Source organism: Aegilops tauschii, chromosome 3 (assembly GCF_002575655.3).
Source record: "Aegilops tauschii subsp. strangulata cultivar AL8/78 chromosome 3, Aet v6.0, whole genome shotgun sequence".
Classification (NCBI taxonomy): Eukaryota; Viridiplantae; Streptophyta; class Magnoliopsida; order Poales; family Poaceae; genus Aegilops; species Aegilops tauschii.
The window spans coordinates 491130263-491155404 of NC_053037.3; the positions used below are offsets into that span (position 1 = coordinate 491130263).

Here is a 25142-nt window from a genome sequence, read left to right on the forward strand (position 1 = left end):
ATTTTTTTACGGATTTTTTTCTTTTTTTCTTTTCTTAAAGGTCAAAGGTGTACCGGTCCATAGCGATCGAAGTCTTTTTTTTAGGCAAACAGCGATCGAAGTGAACGAGGCCAGGTGCACTGCGATCGTGCGGGACGAGCGTACATGGCGACCTGGGCCGGCCCAGTTCACGGGGGCATGGGCGCCTGTAACTGAAGCGAGTGCTGAAGACGCGGTCTAGCCCCTGCTTGCCCCTTGTCTCCGCCCCTGAGAGGAGGTGTTTAGAGAAATAAATCAGACTTTCCTCAAGCACCGGTGCTTATTTGTACAGAATAGATACTCGTCTATCATGTACAAATAGAAACCGGTGCTTCAGGAAAACCCGGTTTATTTTCCTAAGCACATCTCTAGGCACCTAGCATTGTATAAGGCCTTAGTAGTATGTGCTAGCATCATTATTTGATACTAGTATAATGCCCGTGCATTGCCACGGGCCAAAATAATTATATATAGAGATAGTATCATCCAAATAAACTGTAATTCATCATGTGGATGTTGCATACGACTTATAGTTGTATTGCTATAAATTTCAGTCCTTCTAATACATATTTTCTGGTCCCATATATAAACACACTCCATGAGTTCAGCGTGTATAAAAAAGACGGTGACATAAAATTCTGCAATTAACAAAAATGCACTTCGCTTGAAGTGTATGTATCTCGATGAGTTTTTTTTTACTCTCTCAACATATTAGGGAAATGAAGATGTTCTCCCCCACGCAGCCAACAACCCCCCACCCACCCACCCACCGTGGTGTCGGCATAGATGCAGATGTCCTCCTTCGGCTTGGATTGTTTCAACCAGCTCACGTCCCTCCCGCGCTAGTGTATGGGGAGGCGCGGGAGCAATGCGTCATGTAAAGTTTGATGTACTCGGTGGAGGGCCGTCTAGAGGATGAGGTGCTGACCGTGACACGAGAGGTGGGCATCTCTAAGCCGGCCAAGATGCGGTGCGTTGTCGGTGTGCCTCATGTGCTCGCCGGCACCAGTGGCGTGCTTGGCTCCCACATTGGCTTTAGGAAGACTCTTGTTCAGTTGCTCCCTCTAGTTTAGGTACTTGGACTGACTCGGGCATTCGGAATCAAATGGTGATAGTGTGGGGCCTATGTTTGATCAGATGGTGGATGTTGCCATATTTCTCGAGGAATCCACCAAGAAGGTTGCGACCTCATCGTCCTAGTACATCTCCTATTCACAGGCGAGTTTGTTCCCTTTACAAACCAATTCTTTCTCACAGGTAGTGGCAGATCAGTGATTGTTTTCTGTTTAGTTCTTTGCCTTGTTGGTGAAGGAAGTGAAAACAATATGATCATACAGGGAAAAATCTTCTTCAATGTGGATGTTCTAGAAGATTTTGATATACATATTGGTCAATACATGTATATACAAGTACAGAACCCACTCCATCTTCAGCTATAATATAATGTAACTGCAGTTCGACACTTCTGTTAGAGATGTATGATATGACTACTGCACCTTTGTGGTTTGCACACTTTTTTTGTTGTTTAATTTGCAAGACCTATGTCGAATTCCTCAAGAATTTAGCTTAGTCTGTTTGCCAATATGATCTATATAGTCAGCTGCATGTGCCTTGCCAATGTTCGTGTAGTTATACTTGTCATGTGATTAATTTATGCAGTTATTACCTGATACCATTTTTTACTCTTGATCGACTTATCCAATTCACTGATCAATTGGTTAGATAGAGAGATGGTTATTTTGCCCATTAATTGCTTAAATAAAGACTAAACCCATAAGTTCACCCTTGAAGTTGAAGTTATAGTTGAATGCCGTGTGTTGCCACATATTTTTTTAGAAATAAATTCATTGATCAAATATCATAGTAATTCACAACGTATATGTGGCATACAGTTTTTGACTATATACTGAGAATATGATATGATAAGTATCGTCTAGGAGCCCATGCTCACTGTCTTCGCTGGTCTAATGTCCATCATCACTTCTCTGCTCTGATGTCCATAGACGACGATGGAGGTCTTGTATCCATGCTCTAGGTTCTGACCACATGAGCATAACGGTGAACTCTCATTTATGTTGCCCCCTTCGACATTCTCCCTCGTGCTCTCTTGCCCTACCATGTCTAGCACCGCCTGCCCGCTCACCAACATATCTAACAATTCCTCAAAAGTTCAAGGATGACACGGAATTTAAAACATGGTGATAACAAATTTAGCCCACGGATTGGAAGGAAGAAATGATTTCCCCCCATGACATGCTGTCCAACCTAGCTCAGAAATGTGGAGAATAGGTCCAAGATGTCCCAGTGCAGTTTGCTATTGAGAATTGAGATCCTTTCCTTCAACAATCCAAATCAGTCTCTATAAGAATAATTAGAGAAATGCTACTGATGACCCATCTACACAATTGGAAGTGTTCTTTCCTGCTCCTAAACCATGAACCTGAGAGTTATAATTTGCTTCGTGTTCATTCCTTGGTCCTGCATGGAACCAAACATTACTCATAATCAGCTCAAAAAAATTACCCACAATGCTTTTTTACGCAACTAAAAGAAACATTCAAAGAAAAGTCCGAACAACTTCACTTTAATGAAACAAATTCAGTCAAAAATTTGTTCTCGCTGGCGATCACATCAATATAAAATAGAAAGTATCTTTCAATTTTTAAGTTGTAAGGTGCAGCATCCTTTGTCGTCTACTTTGATGCCCAATCTGCATACCTTCTTGAAGAAAACTGAATAAATTGTCTAGTCCACACCCTATATCAGCTTCATCGCGCATAGTTGAATAATGCAGTAGAACAGTTGTACTAATGCCAAAAAAATGCAGGGTTCAATTGTCAGAAGTCTCCCTAATGACATGTTATTTATTGTTGTCGTTGCACACACTGAATCTTGTTATTCCACCTGCAGCTAGATGCCTAGATGAACAAATACATATCAGATTTGATTATAGAAGGGATTAATAAGAGGACATCACTAAAATGTGAAAAAATGAAGGTAATATTAGCGTATTTTACCAGAAAATATCATTGTGCAAATTAGCAAACACCTTCCGTGCATAGTAGCTAGAGAGGTGAAAATAATTGAACTGTAACATCATGACATATTGGAGATAAGAACTCAGTTAACCTTTTATGTGGCATCAGCTTCGCATCAGATCAATTCCATGGATAAAAATCAACTTGTTCGTAACGTGGTACTACCCTCTTAGGCTCTCATGCTCTTTCTCTTGCAGATGCACGTGATCCCAAATTCAGAGGACGACAGTAAAGGCTTGATCATATACCGTGGCTGCCGTTCTGATCTAAGTGCGGCAACTACAGTCATCGTGGTGATTCTGCCTTCAAGCATAGCCACGGCGGCCGTAACCAGCGGAGGCGGTTCCAGCACCGTCGCACAGGAGTCAAGATTACCTAGCATGCATGTCACACGCATGGCCCACGGACGCTATGTAGCTACCCGCACCGAAATCACAGGAAACCCAACATAACATGACACACACCCTGCAAGAACCGAGGAATCTAGTGAAGAATCGGCAAATATTAATATATTATAACCCAAGAAGAAACATAACATTTCGAGCTAACCTGAGATATCAAAGGCCCCGGAGGTCGATGGGACGACGCGGTCGTGTCCGTCTCCTCGTCGTGGCCAACCTGATTCAGCAGATGAATACAGACCGGCGTTGGCTGCACCAATAAAAGTTTGTATAAACAGGATAATCATAGATCTAATACAACATCAAGGTTCAGGTTTCACGATTGCATTCAGTACATGAATTCTAGATGTGTTATGACTTATGACTAGTGTGTCATTGTACAGTCGAAATTACTCGAATGAAATATAAGAAATCAATTGGTCTTTCACAAACACGATTTTGAGTCAACATTATGTCCACTTTTACAACAGATGGCAAGTCATATCCTAGTTTAAATTGAAGGGTTTCATTAGAACTGAGAGCTTCTTCTAGGATACTTCAGAAGATTTTTCTACTTTTATTTGCATCCAGATAATCGAAAGGTATGGTGACAAGACAACATATTAATTTGGCATACCTTTGGAGAGCAGCTATTGACCTTTCCCTTGAATGCAGAGAATTGCTTAATCTGAAGACCAAAGCGAAGCGGGCTGCTAGAATAACACCTGCCCAAAAATTGGGTGCCCAAAGAGAATCCAGGTACACATTGAGGAATGGCATATCCAACGCATCCGCTGCAAGAAGAAGAGTTCAAGATACATATACATATACATATACATATATATATATATATATATATATATATATATATATATATATATATATTTCAGATTCCAGACTGATCTTGCTGTATTTATTTTTTACGGAAGCTAGTAAATTTGCTTGTTAGCCAATAAAGAAAGACAGAAGCAAACATGCCTGGTTCCTCTTAAAATAAGCTAAGAAGGAGAAACATGAACCTTAGGTTAGTGTTCAGGCTTAGGTATCGTACATTGGCAACTAACAAAATATGATGTTCCCTTTGGTTGGATACATTTTCTTCCTGCCTAGATTGAGTCAAAATTAGATGATGCATACATTCAGAGTAAAGTACATGTACACATCCAGTGGCACAGGCAAATAAAATAAAGAGCCACATCTCCAAATCATAGCCTGAATGCCTGATACAATCAAGATCTTCATCGGTCTTCTTCTCAGGCTACATGTAAATCTTCTCTAGTAGTCCTATGAGCATAAACAACTGCTCGAATCTACAAAATTGAGGAGCAATTCGGTAAAGAGACAACTATAATACTATAAGTCAATAAGCGTCCAAGGCAAGTTGTGTGATCTCCAAGCCTTCAGAAATGTAATTGTGTTCTACGTGTACAGAAATAATTCTCTCGTGAGGTTGTACCATATAACATAAATTTTCAGTCACTTGGTTCAGTTACGCAGAGATGGTGTTCTCATTTCCGGTTTCTAGTGGAGACAGAAGAAACAACTTTCTTAGGTTCTCCAAGTAGTATGATTGGTACCAGGCTCTTGTAGGTTCAGCGATGGATGGTTGAAAAAATGCAAACAACACACTCAAGTGATTGTTAGAAAAAACAAGCAACCCAAATAGAAGTTCCCTCGGTTAGCAATATATAGTGTACCGCTTAAAAAGAAACTTCGATCATTAACTGAATTTTGTCTATGCTTCAGTTTTAGAAGACTAATTGGTGTTAGGCATTTGAGAAGCTTACCCCAACTGATGCACGGGATTTACAACTATAAGAAGAGATGGTAATACAAATATTCATTCTACTCTAATGCAGAAAAGAACAATAAAATTGGAACATAAGAAGAAAGATAAAATGAGCACCTACTGACTCACCTGTATGCTATGGATCTTCCGCCTCACAGACTCTGTTGACCTTCTTAGTGCACGGCAACGACGCTGCTTCTTCTGCTGCATCCGGTCTTGGGCTCCATGACCTCATAAACCACTGATTACTCCATCACTGGCTTCCCTGCTAGCCTTTAAAACCAACATCTTCCACATTGCGCCAAAGAGGAGCAGAAAACACAGACTGGAAAATTACATATGTATATAGCAGAGGCAAACATATATTCTGCATATATTTTCGAACTCGAGTTTGGGCTCTCAGGGGTATTCTTCCTTCATCCCGACCCACCAGGCTCTCAGTTGCTCTTTTGCAAGTAAATACTACATGTTTCGATACAACATTCGGTTTAACCTATTTGGGTTACATATCAACAATATAAGGCAAGACTAAAATGGGAAGCATATTTTAGTACACTGGGAAAGAGTAATATATGAGGAAGTATGGCAAATCATCTACATTCCGAGGTAAACAATGAACTATATCCACAACTTCCTGATTGTTCAAGTGCTCCCATAGTTCATCTGATGCAAATATAACAAACTGATATTCTGCACAGTCTATGTTCTTCAATGGGTGGTTCGGGACAAAGAATTGGATTATGGAAGGGCCTTGGAATATGGAACCAGGCCAGAAGGGGCTCATGGTTAAATTCCGAACTTTTTAGGTAGGTGTGGCCAATCATTCTGGAAACCTGAATACAAAGAAAAAAACAGAGCACGAGTAGTTATTATGTGAGATATGTGAGAAGACATCGATCTTGGGACTTTGTACAAATGGTATGCTCTTGGCATCGTTAATCCATGAAATGGGGCGCAAATTGAAGCCTTTATCAAATAAACTCCTGGCCCAGGTTTACGCAAACTCCTGGCCCGGTCTTGTGGCGCCTTGGACCTCCTGACCCTGAGGCAAGCGAGGTCTGAGTTGGTCCTCCAGCCGTCATACACAAAAGCTATGCGGAAATCACCTATACACATGTGGTCCGACACATGAATGAATCTCCGTGAATGAGACGAGAAGGTTAACCCTAAAATCAAATTCTTGGCCCAAAAAATCAATTTGACAAATCCAGCGATGGTAGCAGAGGGGGAGGGCTGGGCATCTTACTCGTGGACGTTGGTCTCAATGACCTGGCAGACGAAGAGGGAGATCATGGAGGTCTTGCCGGCCCGTGACTGGGCCTGGGCGATGACGCCGTGGACGGTGATGATTGGGATGACGGCGCGCTGCTGGATGGATACGCCCTTGACGACGGCTGGATCTGGAGGGGAGGTGACGGCGCACTGCTGGATGGATATGCCCTCGACGACGGCCGGATCTAGAGGGGAGGTGACGGCGCGTGCAGAGGCCACGCCCGTCGTGGTGCTGGTGGAGACTGCCGGGCAGCGGTGTCATAGGATTGGCGGCGCATGGAGAGATGCAACCAGCAAGGGCGTCCATGGCGTGGGGTGGTGCTACATCTCGTGGAGGAGACGGAGTCAGGGAGAGATGCGGTGAATAGGAGGGGTTGGCCTCGAGGAGAGATGACCCGACGCGTTCGGTCGGGAGCCTGGCAGCGTGAGCTGCTCCCTCCAGCATCGCCGCCGTTTGGAGAGGGGGCGTGGCCGCAGCCGACGCATTCATCGGTCATGGCGAGGCAGACGAGCCCGACGACGGGATTTGATTCGGTGGGCGGCTGCGTCCTAGGGAGGGAGACGAGAGCGGGTTAGGGATAGGGCAGATGGGTCACTCGGAGTTTCTTTTTGTGCGCGTGCGTGGGAAAGGATGATGTAAAAAAACCAAGGTGAAAGAGCGTGGTGGAAGAGGAGGACGAAAAAAAACCGGATGAAAATGGTGGGACGAAAATAAATCCGGAACGGAGACTACCAACTGATACATTAGAGGTAGAGATCCAACACCTGAAAGGAATTAGGAGACGCACACACCTTGTAGCGCCGTCTTCTCCCGATCATCTTTTTGTAGCGTTGGTTTTGCCTGTTCCGCTAATCAAATATATCATATATATGCTTCTTGATCAGACAAATCTCAATACATGAATACACAACACTTTTACACGTTTGAACGAATATTTGGACAATTTTAACATTTTGAATATCAAATATTTGAAAATTGTATGCTAGGAAGACTCAATAGTCGGGCCTACTTGCGTTATGCATTTTGAGGGCACAACGACACCTGTAGAGTAGCAACCACAACTATCCATTTTATTTATAGGGATCTAGATGCGGTAGGTATTCACCTATTCAGCTATGCATGCACTATGCTAAAATACAAAATATATGCTAAAAATTCGTTCATGATGCTAGCAAGGAGTGAGTCCCAACCACAAATATATGGCTTTTGCCTTCCTACCACAAGGCTAGGAGATGGGCCAAGACTGTCATGCAAGATCGTCAAGGAGGTGCACTTAGGGCATTAACTTCAGTAGAGAAGGGAAAACACCAAGCATGTGGGAGTCCAAACTATGGGATCAAGTCCCTAGCAGCCACATGAAAGCTTGTAGGGACCACAGGGTCCACGGGTGGCTTCGTTTCTGTCTGACATGAGGGGTCTACATTGTGATCGAAGCACAAAGTGCTCACATCGCTCTATTCGTATTGAGCGTTGTAAAGGTATAGATGCGGAAGCCAACCAAATTTTCGAAAGTGGTGCATCACCGAGTCCCTAGCATCCACAAGAAAGCATGGATGGACCATCGGAGTCCATTGTTGGTTCCTTTCCATCTGATCCATGGAGTCTACAGTGTGATTGAAGACCAAAGCCCTCACATTGATCTATTCCTAGTGCGCTTAAGATAGAGATGTCTAGGAAATGATAGCTTACAACATTGGCATGTAGAGTATTCTGTCTTATTGTTAGTTATGTTACCTTGTTATTTCCTTGTGTATCTAGACCGTTGCATCAAAGATAATCTCTTAACTATCCATGTACACTTACAAGGATGCCCAATTAATCACCAACTATCAACGAGCCATACCGAGCATGGTCCTTGTCACACTTGGAAACTAATTGTTGACAAAGATCTTGTCTCTTGCCGAATTGAACTACATCCTCCTAGGGCTTTCCACACCAGACATAGAGGATGTAGTCTTGATGAAATTGAGAATATTTGGCGCGAGGATTTTGCCAACAATGGTGTGGTTCAAATGGATTGTGACCGTCGTTGCCTCCTTTGGCGTGAGGTGGAGGCATCCCATCATGTCTGAAACTTGCTCGGATATGATGACAACCTAACCCCTTGAAGAGCTTTGGTCAGATCACTTCTAGCACCGATCATCCTCCCACTTCAAAATCAACCTTCACCCCTACCCCTATATACTCTGGTGATGAAGGTTGGGAGATGATCTAGAATCACACTTTGATCACCCTGAAATGTGCCATGAGTAGAAAGTAGGGAGATGGACAAAGAGGGATAAGAGAGAGTGGGAGGTTTAGGGGGAATGAGGATCACATGTGTGGTCACGTGGAGCAAACAGAGTTCAAGCCCCGGGGTAACGATCGCCAGAGTTTCCAAAACTCTAGGAGAGTGAAGAAAACTTCTGCTTTGTGCATGTGTAGAGCAACCAAAGTTGGTGTGAGTTACACACGATGCTTTGCTTCATAATATTGGTAGTACATTCAAAGATTCATCTGTGGACGCCAAGCAGACTCTGCTTGTCTCTTTCTTTGCATGTTCCAATTAACGCAGCAACATGTTGTTCTGTGTTCAACACCTTCTATCCTCTTTGGCTCTCAGGATAGATCCGCCTTGTGAGATTTACGAAAGGAGAAAAATCAAATTTACTATGTTTTGACAAGGTAAAAATGATAACAATTAAATGCTCGAGATTGCTTATTCCTTCACTCAGTTCTTTGAAGAATAATGGTGTATGTGTATGATTCAAGTCTAGTGTGTGATAACTGGTAAATATTAGTAAACACTAGTTAAGTTTTTAATGGTGTCTTTCATAATAAGAATTTGGACCCGCTGACATGGCTGCATTAGGCATTTATAAGTTTCCACTAGCAAAAAAATAAATGAGGAAAGCTGATAAGAGAATTGAAATCATCAACTTGTGCTGCTGCTAAATGTACAAACTGTTAGTGCATTCAATGTTTTCAACAAAGTCACAAGCAACTCACTCCTTTAGTCCTTTTACACATATATCATACATAAAGACAAACTACGGATCCAAAACATGATACAGTATGTTAACTAAAAACAAACCCAACATATAGTTAAAGATCTATCACCTCCATTATTATTCAAGATAGATAAGCTCCTTGGCGCCCGGAGAAGCTGACAACAGTTACACAAGCCAAGTAAGGGAATCCCTCTACCTCCCAAACATTATTTTTCATTGGAGTGAGTAGTCCCATAATGTCGAATACTGACATAATATTGATGCTATTAGATTTTACTAGCAAAAAATGCTCGTGTATTGCAACGACGGAAAATTTAACCGACTTCATGAGCAATAGACTAAAATACAAATCATTATTTAATTTATGATCCACGTCAATTATTTTCAACATGAAAAAGAATTGTGCTTTCAACCATACCGTCTTTGCAAAACGATTAACAAATATATACAATTCGGTTTGCTGCATTCGTAGTTTCCTTTTTTTAACACAGTACATTCATAGATGCTCACATACACTCACCTATATGAACGCACGCACACCCTACCCTTATTAGCACCTCCGGGATAATGAGCCGACACAACATCTTAAGATTAACAAAGCCACCCGCAATCGATGGAACGTCTCCTCCCATTGAACGAGCGTCACTCGAAAGCCTCAAATAAATCCAGAAAAATGCAAGCACCTCTGGTGGGCTCGTTCCACCATAAGGAACTTAACCATTTGAGCTAGACTCAGTTCGTGCTTTTGATTTTCAGACCTCCAAGTCACAATTGAATCAAAAGAAACAAAAATGGTACGGAACATGCCCTGCTCGGCCCACACATGGGAGAAACGGAAACATACTATTTTTTGCTGCTCCACAATTAAATCGAAGAAAGAAAAACAATTCGGAGCAGGCCCAACTCGTTCCACACAGGGGAGAAACGGAAATGGCGTGTGGCCCACGCGGGAGACATGACGGACCAAGCTTTGTGGCAGACGGATGAAACACTACTAGATTTTGCAGATAGCCCTAGGGCTTGATACCCTAAGCAAATGGGCAAAAACGCTAAGGAAAGGGGTTTCCCTAGTGTATCCCCTAGGGAAACCGACCTAGGGAACCATTGGTGGGGGAATCTCGGTTTCCCTAGGGTGAGGAAAGAATACCCTAGGTATAGTTCTTTTTCCCTTGAGTTTTGTACCCTAGGGAAACAAGCGACGGGTGGCAAGCATGCTGACCTGTAAAGTAGATATCCTTTGGGTTAGTTTCACTCCCTAGGGAAATATTATGTAACGGCAGCTGCTGTTAGTCCATTTTATACCCCTTGGGTTTACAAACCCTAGGGAATCGTTATTTCAAAATATTGTATTATTGGGGCAAATTAATATTGTTCCACAGAAATTAAACTATTACAAATAATTGTATATAATCACTCCAAAAATTAGAGAACAATCACATAAATTATGTACTTCAACCACCATCATTCATCATTATACATTACAACATCGAAGAGTTTACACAATAGTACCACTCTTTACAAAAGATGGCATCTAGCTCCACTCTTTACAAAAGATGGCATCTAGCTCAGTACCTAGGACTCACAAAATGTCATCTACCTAGGATTGCCAATTAGTAGCCTGGAATAATACATCATGCATCATATAAGTCAATGATCCAAGACATCACAACCATACCAAGTGCATGGCCAAAAGGATAATTGTCCATTTGCTTCCAATTAATCAACAAAAAAAGTTCAGACCACTTCCTTCACCATGATGAGAGATATATAAAATGTAGGTAAATCATCACCAGGTGGGGAGAAAGTTCCAGTAGCAACACCATTCGCATCATTACCATTTGCATCAAAGAAGCCGCCAAACATTCCATCTTCCACTCCTTGCAATGTATTATCCATATTTTCAACACCATTTGTTGATTCGCCGGTGGAGGGCTTGTAGTAGCACTGCTAGTAGAGGATGACCCCCGGCGGCGGCGGCGCGAAATTGCCATCCTGTAAAACTGAATTGAAATGCATTAGTAAGTCCACAGAGCACATAACTAAAATTACACATATTGACAAAGGTGCACTCTGACTTTTCTTCTGCCTGACTCTATTACGACACTTTGTGCATGGGCACTTCACACCAAACCGGTCAGCATTAGGCATAATCTGAAAAACATGGTCAAGAAAAGTTGTTGTGTTGCGCACCCACTCTTCAGAATGGCGCCCTTGTTCATTCCACCCACTGTACAATCCAACTACGCTGTTCTTCTAGAGACATGGCTGGATAATTGAAAAAATGGCAGCACAGTGCAGACGAAGGACCAACAGCCTTCATTTTGTTACATTACACAAGGTTAAAGCAATGGTTCTCCACAGAAATATATTAAGCACATTATCAAAACAGAGTACTGTGCATTTATATCAACCAATAGGTTCACTTCACTTAATTAAGTAATGGAAAGATACAAAACTTATCTTTTATTTAATCACAACACAAATAGACAATTTGTTATCAACTTCATGTGAGCTCATATAGAAACATGAGGGAGACATTGGAGTACAGCAAATATCTCTAAAAAATCCAGTTTACAGTTTTGTGAGATGGAGAAATAGCCAGTTTTAATCACAATACAAATAGACAGTTTTTTTTAGCGATGACAACTTCCTAGATGTGAGCTTCATCTTCATGGAGTACAAAAGATCTCTAAAATAATTCATTTACCGATCCCTAAACCGAATGCATCAGACACATATAGGAACATGAGGGAAACATTGTCCGGTGAGCTCACCTAATGGAGCCTTGATTCTGAAGTTGAAGAAGACGCTTTTCCATAGTTGAGTAGGTTGCAGATCGAGGACGTACTAGTCAAGGGAGGCAGGGTAGGATTCTTCTAGGGAGGCAGGGTTGTAGCAGCACGGAGACCTCCGCCTGAAGCTGTTGTCGAGGGCGGCATGTCGGTCAAGCTCCACGGCGGCGGACCCTCTGCAGCGGCGGCGGCGACCCCTCTACAGCGGCAGCCGCGGGAGCCCTGCAGCAGTGGCGGCGGCAGCGGCAGCCGCGGCATCCCAGGCGTGCAACGGCGATGGCTTGAAGAGGGCACGGGCGCCGCGGCTATGGATGAGCTGTGCCGCCGTGCTATTTTGGCGGCGCTCTCACCGTTGGAGTGGGATTTGGGGGAAATCTTCGCGCGTGTACAGGGGAGAGGATTGGGGAATATGAGGGTCTTCGCGCGCGTTCGGGAGAGAATTGGGGAAACTTCGCGCGCGTACAAATTCTGCGCGGGCTCGATACGCGCCAGTACCCAATTCTGGGCGGGCTCGATACGCTCTCCGTAATTGGCTTTTCTCCCGTAGATAGTGACCTGCGTAGCTTTAAAAAAAAAAAAGATTACCCTCGCCTCTGCATCTGGGCAATGAATGCAATTAAAATAAATTTATTTTTAAAGTGGATTTATATTATTGTCCATCTATTACTGTTCACCTTTTTTATACATGTAAAATTTGACATGCATTATGTTACATGTACAATTGGACATCTAAAAACATATGCTAGTAGTTAAATCTTTTAAAAAGCACGTGGCAACGCACGGGCACTCTACTAGTTATTCATAAGGACCTTACAAAGTAGTACATCAGGTAGTCTGAAGCAACTATCTTAGCAATAACTATCGCTAGTCCTATCCACTTGGTGAAGGAGTGCCGATAGTCCGAATCTAATACCAAATAGAAATCGCACAAAAGCCTAACATCTAAAGCCAAAGGCCCCAACCGAACCAGATACTGGATTTGGGGCACAAACCGGTCCGACGCACTCTCATGTGTCGTCGCCGCCGTCTTCCACCAATCCATCTTCAGAGCAGAAACTAACGCACCGACCTTGCTAGGCCTCTCCGCGCATCGGACGCCGAGTCTCCACTGCGCCATGCTGCCGAGATCTGCCGCCATCAATGAGTAAGATGAAGCACCAATCCACCAAAGAAGTCGTCCACTGGTCCCTCGAGCCTGTGTACACCTCCAAGAATGACGCCCCCAAGAAGGAAACGACTCCAGAGCGTCGTCGTCATGCGATCTACTGATGTAGGGTTTCCCCCAAAGGTAGCGGACAGAGGTCTGTAGGTTCTCCACGACGACGCCCTCAAGAACGTAACGACACAAAAGAGTGCCGCCATTGCCGGTCTTGGCAACAACACGAGAGTGAGGTTTTCACTCGGATCCGCTCGACGAACCTCCATCTCGTATGGTGCGCACGGATCACCACCGATCTCTGCCGTCGCGGAGCGAGCAAGCCACTCTGGCCAGATCAAATCTGACCGGAGGGCCAACCACGCCCGCAGCCGACCAGTCCACAAAGCCCTCCAAGCCGCCGCCGATCCGAGGTGTCGCAATGCCGCTGGAGCGAGCCACCACCGCGGAGGCTCAGATCTGGGGCGCACTTCCACTTGCCCGGGTGCCCCGTGCCACCCTCGCGCACGAGAAGGAGAGGCTCCGCCGCCACCGCCGTCAGCTGCCCGGGCTTAGCCTGGCGATTTCCTCCAGCGGCGCCAGAAGGGAGGGCCGGCGGCTAAGGTTGGGGCCCCTGGACCGCCCGCACGGGGGGGGGGGGGGGGGGGGGGGGCGACGGTGGGGAGAGGAAGGGAGAAAGCAGCTGGCCAAAAAGAAAATTATGGGCGTGTGTATGTGCAATTTAGGCAAAAAGGCAGTACTCAACTAGCATCTGGTCAAAAAGATTTACTTGGCTATTATTTTCCATTTTGTATATCTAACACTCAAAAGAAAATTATGCACCTATTTCCGCCTATTTCATCGACACATGTATATTTTTTCATCAAGTGTGTGCACAAAAAGTGATGGGTCGACATATATTTCAGGAAAAATGATCAATCAACTTACATTTTTCTTTTTGCACAAGTTTGTGTTATTTTCACATGCATTTTTCCTTGTAGGTTTAAATTTTCTTGATATTCTATATTTGCCGTAAGTATATTTAGAATATAACCCTTAGGTATGAAATACATAGTTAAGTGTGTGCAAACCTACCTAGGGTTACCACTACAAACCCTAGGGATACTCTACGGCGTTTGTTGGAACGTGGAAGCCCCGTTTGCATCATATGTTCAGTCCCTAGAGTTTTGTTTCTTCACCCTAGGTATAGACCTTTCCCCAGGGTTAATATGATAACCCCTAGGGAAACTTGCCAGCATGGCTTCAGCATGGTCCCACGCATGAAGTATCCCTTGGGTGCGCTATCAAATCCTAAGGAAACAATACAGTCCCTTGGGTTTTTAGCGTGTACCCTAGGAAACCTTTATGTCCCTAGGGTGTCCAATTTAGCTCTAGGAAAGCACTTTAGCCCTAGGGCTATCTGCAGATTCTAGTAGTGAAAATATGTATAAAAAATTGGAGGAAAAAAATCTTCCTCCCTTTAATATTAGTATATATTTATAGATTTACATGTACTAAGTCATTACAATTTTGTACACATAAATCACATATTATTGAATTGTGGCTGGTCAAAATACTGTCTTGCCCAATTAAGATCCGGCATGCAAATCCGAACAAAGGAGTATTTCCTAGCTTATGATCGCTTGGATGGAGAGGATTGTTCCCAAATACCGAAGGTGTGCATGTAAATGTCCCTCATGGTGAACAAGCCATATATTATCCCTATAACAGGAGGAGATGCAATGACACTCGAGAACATGAACTTCCAAGAAAGGCCATACTCGTCAAAGGCAGAAAGGACGACATCAAAATACACAGCAAGCACGATTGTGCACATTAAGAACTACAAAACAGAAGCAACAAGAATTAAAGAAAAATGTCATGCAGAAGTTTTAATTCACAACCAATCCTTATCTTCAAATTCTCCACTGGATGGAGATAAAACAAATGCTAAGCAAGCAGCAGCTAGAGTGAGTACTTAAATCGTAAGCAAACAGCAGCAGGTAATTAAGTCGGTTCCTATCTGATTTTTTTGAAAACAAAAATCGGTTCCTATCTTTATTTAGGAGCTCAAATCGGCAATGAGAAAACATAAAAAGAATGAAAAGCAATCCTTAAGTTTCAGATCTTCATCAGAATAACGAACAAGTCCAAGTTGAGGTTTATACATGCTTGCTGGTAAACAGTCAGCAGAATATTGCAGTGAAATATCTACGGTGGGTGACAACTTTAATAATACTAACTCAAATTGCTGTTAAATTCTGAAAGAGAAACTAATCAATCAGCTGCGTGTCTGGGAACTGCTCAAGCCATCCGCCTTATGCCATGCGGAACATAAAGCTAGGCTACATATTTCATCAAATCCATGGAACAAATAAACAGGGTGAGTCAATCAACACCTTAACGCATATGAACGAGGGGGACTCTTGGATCTTACAATGAGGAAGTTGGTCAGGAAGACCATTCGATAGCTGTAGTTCGGGTTACAGTTGACGCGGCCCTCATCCTTCCCCGTGTGGCCTTTCATCTCTACACCGTCCGGCGCCGCCGATTCCTGCTCGTCGGCGGGAGAGTGGCAGGTACTTACCAGCGAACACAACGAAACAAAACCTAGTAGGAAGGGGAAAAGGATAAAACGCGGAGCACTGAGTTCCCGATATTTACGAGGAGAACAAAATCCCGAGGCTCCCAATAACTAACTGCTGGAACTTTTTTTTTTTTGAGGTGACTAACTGCTGCAACTTGAGCCGTGCCAGGCCGAACATGGCAGGGGCCCGTCCGGCAGCCTCGTCGCCATACCGGCCCAAGTTTGCAAAGAGCTCCTGTTCGGCACTTTAGGCCAACTCCAACGGGAGCTCCTATCGAACGCATTCTGCGTCAAACAGCCGCGCGACGCAGGCACGGAACCCCTGACTGGGCCGGCCCAATAGTGGGCGCGCCTGTTTGCTTGTACAGTAACGCTGCGAGGTTAATGTTAAAAAAAAAAGCGAGCCTGCAGTCCTGCCAGGATTCTACCTCCCGACCTCCATGTTGCGTATGAGAGGATCTAACCAGTAGACCTAACAAGTGTTGGTGCTAAATGTGAAGCGTGCAAGTATAAGAACTCATACCAATGAAGAATCTGGACAGTTTTCTGAATTTTTTAAACTTTCCTTCGAAATTGTGATTTTTTTACAACGAGCAATATTTCAAAATATGATCATTTTTGTAACAACCCGGGCATATTTCAAATTTCAAAAAATAAAACAAAAGACGTGAATATTTTTTGACAGATTTGTTTTTGAAATCCCTGAACATTTTCTGAAAACCCGAATATTTATAGAATTTTGAGAACAAATATTTGATAATGGGAACAATTTTTCAAAAGCACAAACAGTTTTGGGAAGAAAAAAGGGAACAAAATTGAAAGCAAGAAAATTATTTGAAATTGCGAACAATATATGAAAAAATGTGAACACTTTCAAATTTGTGAACAAAATTTTAAAAAATAGAACATTTGAGGAATCTAAAAAAAGGAAAAAAAGAAAATGAGAACATTTTTAAAGTTTGTGAACAAAATTTTGAATATGCGACCATTTTTTAAAAACAGAAACATAATTTAAAACAAAACCGTTTTCAAAAAATACGTAACTTTTCAAAGCGCAAACATTGTAGGAATTTAAAAAAAATCAATTTGTGAATAGATATTGAAATTAGAATATTGTTTTAAATTTGTGAACAAAATTTGAAAGCAGGAACATTTTCTGAAAATATGAAACTTTTTTTGGGAACCTCAAACATTTCTGAGAAAAGGGAAAAAATTGATACGATAACATTTTTCTGAAAAGGCAGACTTAAAAAAACAGTAACAATATTGAAACCACGAACATTTTTTAATTTATGAACAAATTTAGAAAACAAGAACATTTTTTGAATGTGCGAACAAATTTGAAAAGGGGAACATTTTTTATAATTCCCGAAAAAATTTCATATTTCTGAACAACAATTGAAAATACGAACATTTTTTAGAAATCTAGAACATTTTTGGATACGCGAATTTTTTTAAAAAATTGGAACTTTTTTTTTAATCTCCCGATTTTTTTTTGAAAACACCAACGTTTCTGAAACTCCATAACAAAATTCGAAGCACGATCTATTTTTGAAATCCCGATTTTTTTTTTGAAAACATGAACATTATTTGAAAAACTCACGAACATTATTTAAACTCCCGAACAAAATTTGAAAACCCAAAATATTATTATAAATTTGAGACAAAGTTTCGTAATACTGAACAAAATTTAGGAAGTTGTGAAATTTTGAACAATTTTTTAATTTCTGAACAATTTTTGAAAGAATCAACATTTTTTAATTTCTGAATACAATTTGAAAATGGAAATATTTTTTGAAATGTTGAACAATTTATGATAAATCAAACATATTGTGAAATTTAAGAACATTTTTCCAAAAACACAAAAGAGAAAAAAAGAACATGAAAAACAGAGGAAAGAATAAACAAACAGGAAAAAGAAAGAAAGAAAAAAAGAAAAAGAAAAAACCGGTTCAGAAACCTACTAGAAGGTTCCCAAAACTGGGAAAAACCGGCTGGAACCTTCCAGCAGGTTCCCAAAACCGGGATTGGCGGAACGCTTCTAATGGGCTGGCCCGTGTCATTTGATCGCAGTGTGCGATACCTGACATTTTGATGCAGAGTGCGTCGTATATGATTTTCCAACTCCAACTGCTGACCCCAAGCGAACGTCTATTTTGTCCGAATTTTGATCGTTTGGATCAGACAAAGGGACATTGTCCGACCTCTTTTGCTTGACGTGGCCGACGCATTTGGTCCGGCCGGCGGCCAAATATTGACAATTTTTGAAACATTGCATATAATTTACAACCAAATAAATCACATAGTACCTAATAATAAATAGTTTTACAACCGAATAAAAACACAAAGTTTACAACTAAATTTAAATTGTCACAAATACATGGAAAGAAAATGAATCGATGTATCTACTAGTTGCCAATGTGATTTCACATGTGCTCAACAAAGTTATTTTGGACTTGCATATGTGTATGCTAATCATGCATTTCATGATAAAATTTGGGTGAACTGTTCAAACATTGCCCATTCTTGATGCTCAGGCACAACATTTTCAGCTTGATATTCAAACCCTTGGCCATAGATGTTGTTATCACGCTTATCCTCCACAATCATGTTGTGCATGATCACACAAGCAGTCATAACCACCCAAAGCTTGTGGGTGCTCCATGTTAGTGCAGGGTGTTGAATGATAACCCATTGAGATTGAAACACACCAAAAGCATGCTCCACGTCCTTCCTAACCCTCTCTTGTGCTTGGGAAAATCTCTGTTTCTTCTCTCCTTCCGGATTGGATATTGTCTTCACAAGAGTTGATCACTGAAGATAAATACGATCTCCTAGGTAGTATCTCTTGTTGTAATGGTGGCCATTGATCTTAAAGTTGACCTCTGGGCAGTGGCCTTCTGTAAGCCATGCAAACACTGGAGAACGCTGAAGCACGTTCATGTCATTGTGAGAACCAGCAATGCCAAAAAAGAGTGTCATATCCGAAGATCTTGTGAAGCCACCACTTCTAGTATGAAAGTGCAATCTTGCACATGCCCCTTGTACTGCCCCTGCCAAGCAAATTGACAGTTCTTTCACTTCCGGTGCATACAATCTATTCTGCCAAGCATTCCAGGAAAGCGTCTATCTGTATTGATCACCAACAACCTGGTTGTATCTGTGGCATTTGGCTCTCTCAGGTACTGACAGACAAACATTGCCACCATGGCCTTGCAGAACCTGTACATTGATGTGAGACATGTGGACTCACTCATGCGGATGTACTCATCCACCAGATCACCGAGAAATCCATATGAAAGCATACAAATAGCCGCAGCGCATTTGTTATAAGAGGAGAAGGCAACCTTTCCAAGGGCATCCTCCTTGCACTCAAAATAATTATCATATACTACCACTCCCACCCGAATATGATTGAACACATGCCACACCATCTACAAGTGGCGCCGGAAAAGATGGGGTTTGAAGAGCGAGGAGTTCTCAAAGTGATCGGCATAGAGCATGGCATGACCGCTCTCTCTATTGCGGTTCAACATGGAGCATGGCCTGGGATTGATCCCTTGAACCTAGGCCACTGCCTAGCAATGTGCTCATTGACGACCAATGTAGCAACCACAAGCTCTTCATCGTCTGATGAACAAATGAAGTTATTGAAAAAATACTCGTCCCCACTATCCATGGTACCTTGCGAGCAAAGTGTCGAACACCTTGCGGTCGTGATGGAGACGTGGACGGTTAAGAGCACCTCGGCCTCCCCGTACAGGCAGCAGGCCTGTAGAAGCAAAGATGAGTGCAGCACGCGGCCTTACAGCGCGAGCCGGACGGTGTTGGGGCCGATGGGCGTCGCCAGTGGCCGTGGTTTCCCTAGTATCGGAGGCGGCGAAGAAAGCCCACAAACACTGGGAAGAACTCCTCCGACAGCGGGCGGGGGTGAGGGATTAGTGTGGATGTGGCGGGGCTGTTGGGTGGTCAGCCTGGACAGCGACAGGGTGCCAAATGGGCGGCGACGGCTATGGCGAGGGGCGGCGAATAGGTGCGGGCCGCGTAAGAGGGGGGAAAGGGGTGTGTTTCATCGATGGGCGGGCCAGGGGACAAAGAGAGCGTCCGCGCCCCGTACATTTCGACGCGAACGCGACCCAAATTTGAGCAGAAAATGGGTCGAGGACGGAAAGGCAAGGACGCATATCCGTTTATGGGCGCGAATCAGGTCGCGATTTGTGTCCCCTTCGCCCCAAATGGACGCGGACGAACCAAATGGGGTCACGCGTTGGAGTTGGCCCTAAGCGCGCGAGCAGGTCGCTGGCGCTCACGCGTCTCGCTCGTAGGCCGTACCAAGAAGGCGAGCTACCGATCTAGGAAAATTGGAGCGGTTTCGTTCGAACGCATTAACCGGCCACAGTTGACCTTCAACCAGTCAACCATGGACTTTTAAAAAGAATATGAAAAATAAAAAATCACAAAAAATCAAAAAAATTGTGAATTAAAAAGTTCACTAATTGTGAAAAAAAATTCACAACATTTTTAAAAAGTTCATCTATTTTGAAAATAAGTTCATCAAATTTAGAAATAGTTCATCGATTTTAAAAAAAGTTCATTAAATTTAAAAAACATTTGACCAATTTTTTTGAATCAATTTTGAAAACAAAAATCATCAATTTTGGAAAAAGTTCATTGATTTTGAAGAAAAATTTCATGAATTTGAACAAAGTTGATCAATTTTGAGAAAAAAATTACGGATTTAGAAAAAAGTAAAATAAAAAAACATAGAAAAAGAAAAGGAAAAGGAAAAAATGGAAAAAGAAAAGAAGACAGAAGAAAAGACCGAAAAAGAACAATAAAGCACGTAATGTGAAGTGGCTAGAGTGGTTACTGCAGCAATCTTCGAACCACGAAAGCGCCAGTTTGAATCACACCAGGAGCACATTTTTTTGCTGGGTTTAAAAAAAGGAAAGAAAGTAGATGAACCGGCCCAATAAGGAGGAGGGGTGTGCGCCCGTTTGTGAAACACACTGTAATGGGCGCCTTAAGCACCGAATAGGATTCGTCATATTCGCACGTTGCGGGAGGATCATTCGTCTCGCCTCTGGCCACATAAGTTCCTGAAAGGGAGTGTTTTTAGGAAGCCTCTATGACTGGTATAAGAAGCTTCCACGTCTTTTTTACTCTCTTTTTTATGTGTTTTCAGTATCCGTTTGAAAGTTTTTTCCCTTCAGATTTGGTTTCTCTGTTCTTTACTGGTTTTCTTTAGGTTTTTTTCTTCTAATTTTTAATTTTTCGTTTTAGTTGTCTTTCATTAACTGTCTTTATTTTTCAACACGCATTGTACACCTTTCTTATACATCTAGAACTTTGTTTTGATACACGTTGAACATTTTCTAAATACATGGCGAATATTTTTCAAATACATGTTCTGAAACTTTTTCCGAATCAGCGCTAATTTTTTTCAAATAATTTTCAACATTTAGAATGAGACGAAATAATTTTTTAACTAAGTGAACATTTTTTAGATTGTATAAATATTGTTTAATTGTCACAACATATTTTGAAACACCTGATTTTTCTGAAATGTCACATACATTATTTTAAATAGTTAGAAACATTTTTTTGAATGAGGCAAAATTTCTTTACAAAGTGTAAACATTTTTTAAAAATATCACAAATAATTATTCGAATCACGTGAACTTTTTCAATGTAAAAAATATATTTTAACTGGTACAATTATTATTATTTTTTTCGTCTTGATCATTTTCTTGAAACTTTGAACATTTTTTATATGCCACAGGTATTTTTCTATCGCTATCAATTTTTTTATTAAGCTGCACAAACCCTTTTTAACACTGCATAAACATTTTCTGAATGCACGATGAACCTTTTTAAAATATAAATATAAATTTCCTTTCAGAAATGTACATAAAAGTAATAAAATAGGAAAAAGTAGCCAGCACTTCTCCTGGGCTGAGCCGGCCCATCAAGTAGGCGTTTTGAAGTGAGGGGACTCTCATACTCGCGATAGGAGCTTTGTCTCGTTTGAAGCAAGACGAAAGAATTCCACGCCTCTGGCGCCCTCTCAATGGGACTACCATGGAGGGAGGAGAGCCGGCTCCTGGCACACCTTTTTTTACTTATTATTATTATTATTATTATTATTATTATTATTATTATTATTATTATTATTATCATCATCATCATCATCATCATCATCATCATCATTATTATTATTACCAATGAAATGGACACAAATTTTAGTTAAATCCTCAAAATGTTACTTACTTGTTTAATAATATTTATTCAGTGTAAAAACTGTTTATGTAACTTAAAAAAAATCTTAATAGCATTTGAAAAAAATGGTCGTGGCATTCAAAAAAATCCACGCTATTGCAAAACAACAGGTAAATGGGATGCCCTGTCCCTAATTAATAATGGGTTAATTTGATAAATGCCACTCCAAATTTGGCGATTCCGAGAAATACCACTGCAATTTTCAAACTTTGAAAAATGCCATTTTATGCCATTTCCAGTGGCATTTTTCGAAGTCTGCAGTGGCGTTTTTCAAAGTTTTTAAAAATTGCAGTGGCATTTTTCAAAGATTGAAAATTGTAGTGACATTTTTATGAATCACCATAATTGGAGTGGCATTTATCTAATTAACCCAATAATGAAACAAATAAAAAAGATACTCCTCATCGGGTATGTTGGCAAGCACGCGTGAATTCGGCTAGCCATGGTTTGTGGAAAGACAAGATGGAGGGGGAGTGTTAAGCATGGGAACTGCTCTCACACATGTGTTATCGTATAAGATGACGAGATTCTCTCTGATTAATCCACTGATTGAAAAATACACCTCCCAAAATAATTTATCTCTATTTTAAAGCAATGAGCTTTGGTACATAAGCAAATCTCTGCCTCCCTCTATGAAGGGCTCTTCTTTTTAATTTATTGTTGATCCATCACCTTCTCATTCAAGCACCAACATAGAGAGCACACATTCTTAGTTTAACATGCATTTGGTCTAATTAATGTTGGATGGAGCATGACTGGATGTTTTCTATGATGAATTTTAATGTTTACTCGCTGCTTGAACTTCAAAGACGCTTTGCATTTATGTTTTACGGTTTCTGAAAGGGCTAGCGAGTTACCATTCTATCATATTGTATCATGGTAATTTTGACAAAAGTGTTGATGTTTGAGATATAGTATTATTGCTCGCTAGTTGATTATGTTATTGGTATGAGTAAATGTGGCTACTAAGTGTTATCATATTTGTGGTTACTCCATGATCTTTGCTGAAATTTGATCACTAGTTAAATGTATGCACATCTACAAAAGCAAATGAGTCTATAGAAGTTTTTTCATCACTTTCAGTTTATCAACTGAAATGCTTGAGACAAGCAATGAGTTAAGCTTGGGGGAGTTGATACGTCTCCAACATATCTACTTTTGTAAACACTTTTGCTCTTGTTTTGGCCTCTAATTTTCATGATTTGAATGAAACTAACTCGGACTGATGATGTTTTCAGTAAAACTACCATGATGTTCTTTTTGTGCAAAATTATAAGTGCTTGGAATTGTATGGGAATTTTTTTATAGATTTACTTTGCAATAAACAAAAAATACTGGAGCAAAGTACCAGAGAGGAGCCACATGTGCATGGGGCGCCGCCACCCCCTCCCACAGGCCGCGCCATGTGTCCGTGTGGGGCCCCTGGCCACCGCCTTGACCTAATTCCAGTGCTATAAATTTATATCTCCTTTGGAAAAAATATAGAAAATGTTTCATCGTGTTTCACGATACAGAGCCGCCGCCACCTCTTGTCCTTCATCGAAAGCCCTAATTTGGAGTCCGTTTCTGGCTCCGAAGAGAGGATTCATCGCCATCGTCATCACCAACCTTCTCGATCAACAATTTTATGATGCTCACATCCATATGTGAGAAATCTTCAGTAGGCATATGGAGGTGGATGGGATTTGGAAGATATTTCTTATATAATCATTGTCAGATTTGTTAGGGCTTGATCCCTAGTATCCACTATGTTTTGAGATTGATGTTGCTATGACTTTGTATGCTTAATGCTTGTCACTAGAGCCCGAGTGACATGATTTAAGATCTGAACCGATTATGTATTCATGAATATAGTTGTGTTCTTGACCTTATGTGCAAGTTGTATGCACCTGTTATCGTTCTGAACCATAGACCCCAAAGTAACAATAATTGGGATACTCTATGGGGATGACGTTAATTCCAGGATTACATGTATTCACTCTGTGTTAATGCTTTCTTTCTGTTCTCTATTAAAAGGAGCACCTTAATCACCCTAAGTTTCCATTAGGACTCCGCTGCCATGGGAGGGTAGGACAAAATATGTTATGCAAGTTCTTATCCAAGCACGTATGACTATATACGGAATGCATGCCTACATATGATTATTGAATTGGAGCTAGTTTGTATCGCTCTAGGTTATGATTGTTGCATATTGAATCTCATTTGAACACCCCATCGCTACTCCATGGATACACCTCTCTACTATTGTCACCGTTAAACTCACTACTTCTCTACTTGTTATTGTTGCTACTATTGCTACTGTTACTTTATCACTACTGCTATCATATTACCATGCTACTAATAAGTTGCTCCAAGAAAGTTATCTCTTAGGTGTGGTTGAACTGACAACTCTACTGCTAAGGCTTATAAATATTATTTGGCTCCCCTTGTGTCGAATCAATAAATATGGGTTGAAATACTACCCTTGGAAGACTGTTGCGATCCCCTATACTTATGGGTCATCAGACGTCTAGCCAACCTCTGTGCTGCTATCACCTACTTTTGCCTGCTGATCCATCTGGAGTCCCTCCGAGATGTCCGGATCCCCTACATGACATTTTGGGGTTGTCCCAGTCGGATCATCCGAGCATTTCCCGGACCGTCCGGGTTAATATCCAGATCATCCGGACACCTAAAAACCACTGCCAAATGGCTCTATTTCGATGGGGCTATAAATACTCCTCTCCCAATCCGAGAGACGGCTGGCCACTACATTCATATTCATCCCAAGAACACAAGTGCTCCCTCTCACACTCTCCCACAATCAATCTTAGATCCCGAGAAGGTTTGTAAGAGTTCTTGAGAGTTGTTCCGACCAAGTG

At 41.6% G+C, this 25142-nt stretch overlaps 2 long non-coding RNA genes across 3 annotated transcripts; both read right to left on the reverse strand.

Moving 5' to 3' along the window:
• Positions 1 to 1983: 1983 nt before the first annotated feature.
• Positions 1984 to 6349, reverse strand: LOC109759928 (uncharacterized). Of its 2 annotated transcripts, none has more exons than XR_005773448.3 (7): positions 6237 to 6349; positions 5355 to 6058; positions 4074 to 4161; positions 3606 to 3707; positions 3148 to 3521; positions 2284 to 2496; positions 1984 to 2169 (listed from the first exon to the last, which is right to left on the reverse strand). It is a non-coding gene; the product is annotated as an uncharacterized lncRNA (long non-coding RNA). The 2 variants fall into 2 exon arrangements; XR_005773447.3 differs by having other exon boundaries at positions 4074 to 4230.
• Positions 6350 to 10930: 4581 nt separating this feature from the next.
• Positions 10931 to 12775, reverse strand: LOC109759926 (uncharacterized). Its single transcript, XR_005773450.3, has 2 exons — positions 12263 to 12775; positions 10931 to 11802 (listed from the first exon to the last, which is right to left on the reverse strand). It is a non-coding gene; the product is annotated as an uncharacterized lncRNA (long non-coding RNA).
• Positions 12776 to 25142: the final 12367 nt, after the last annotated feature.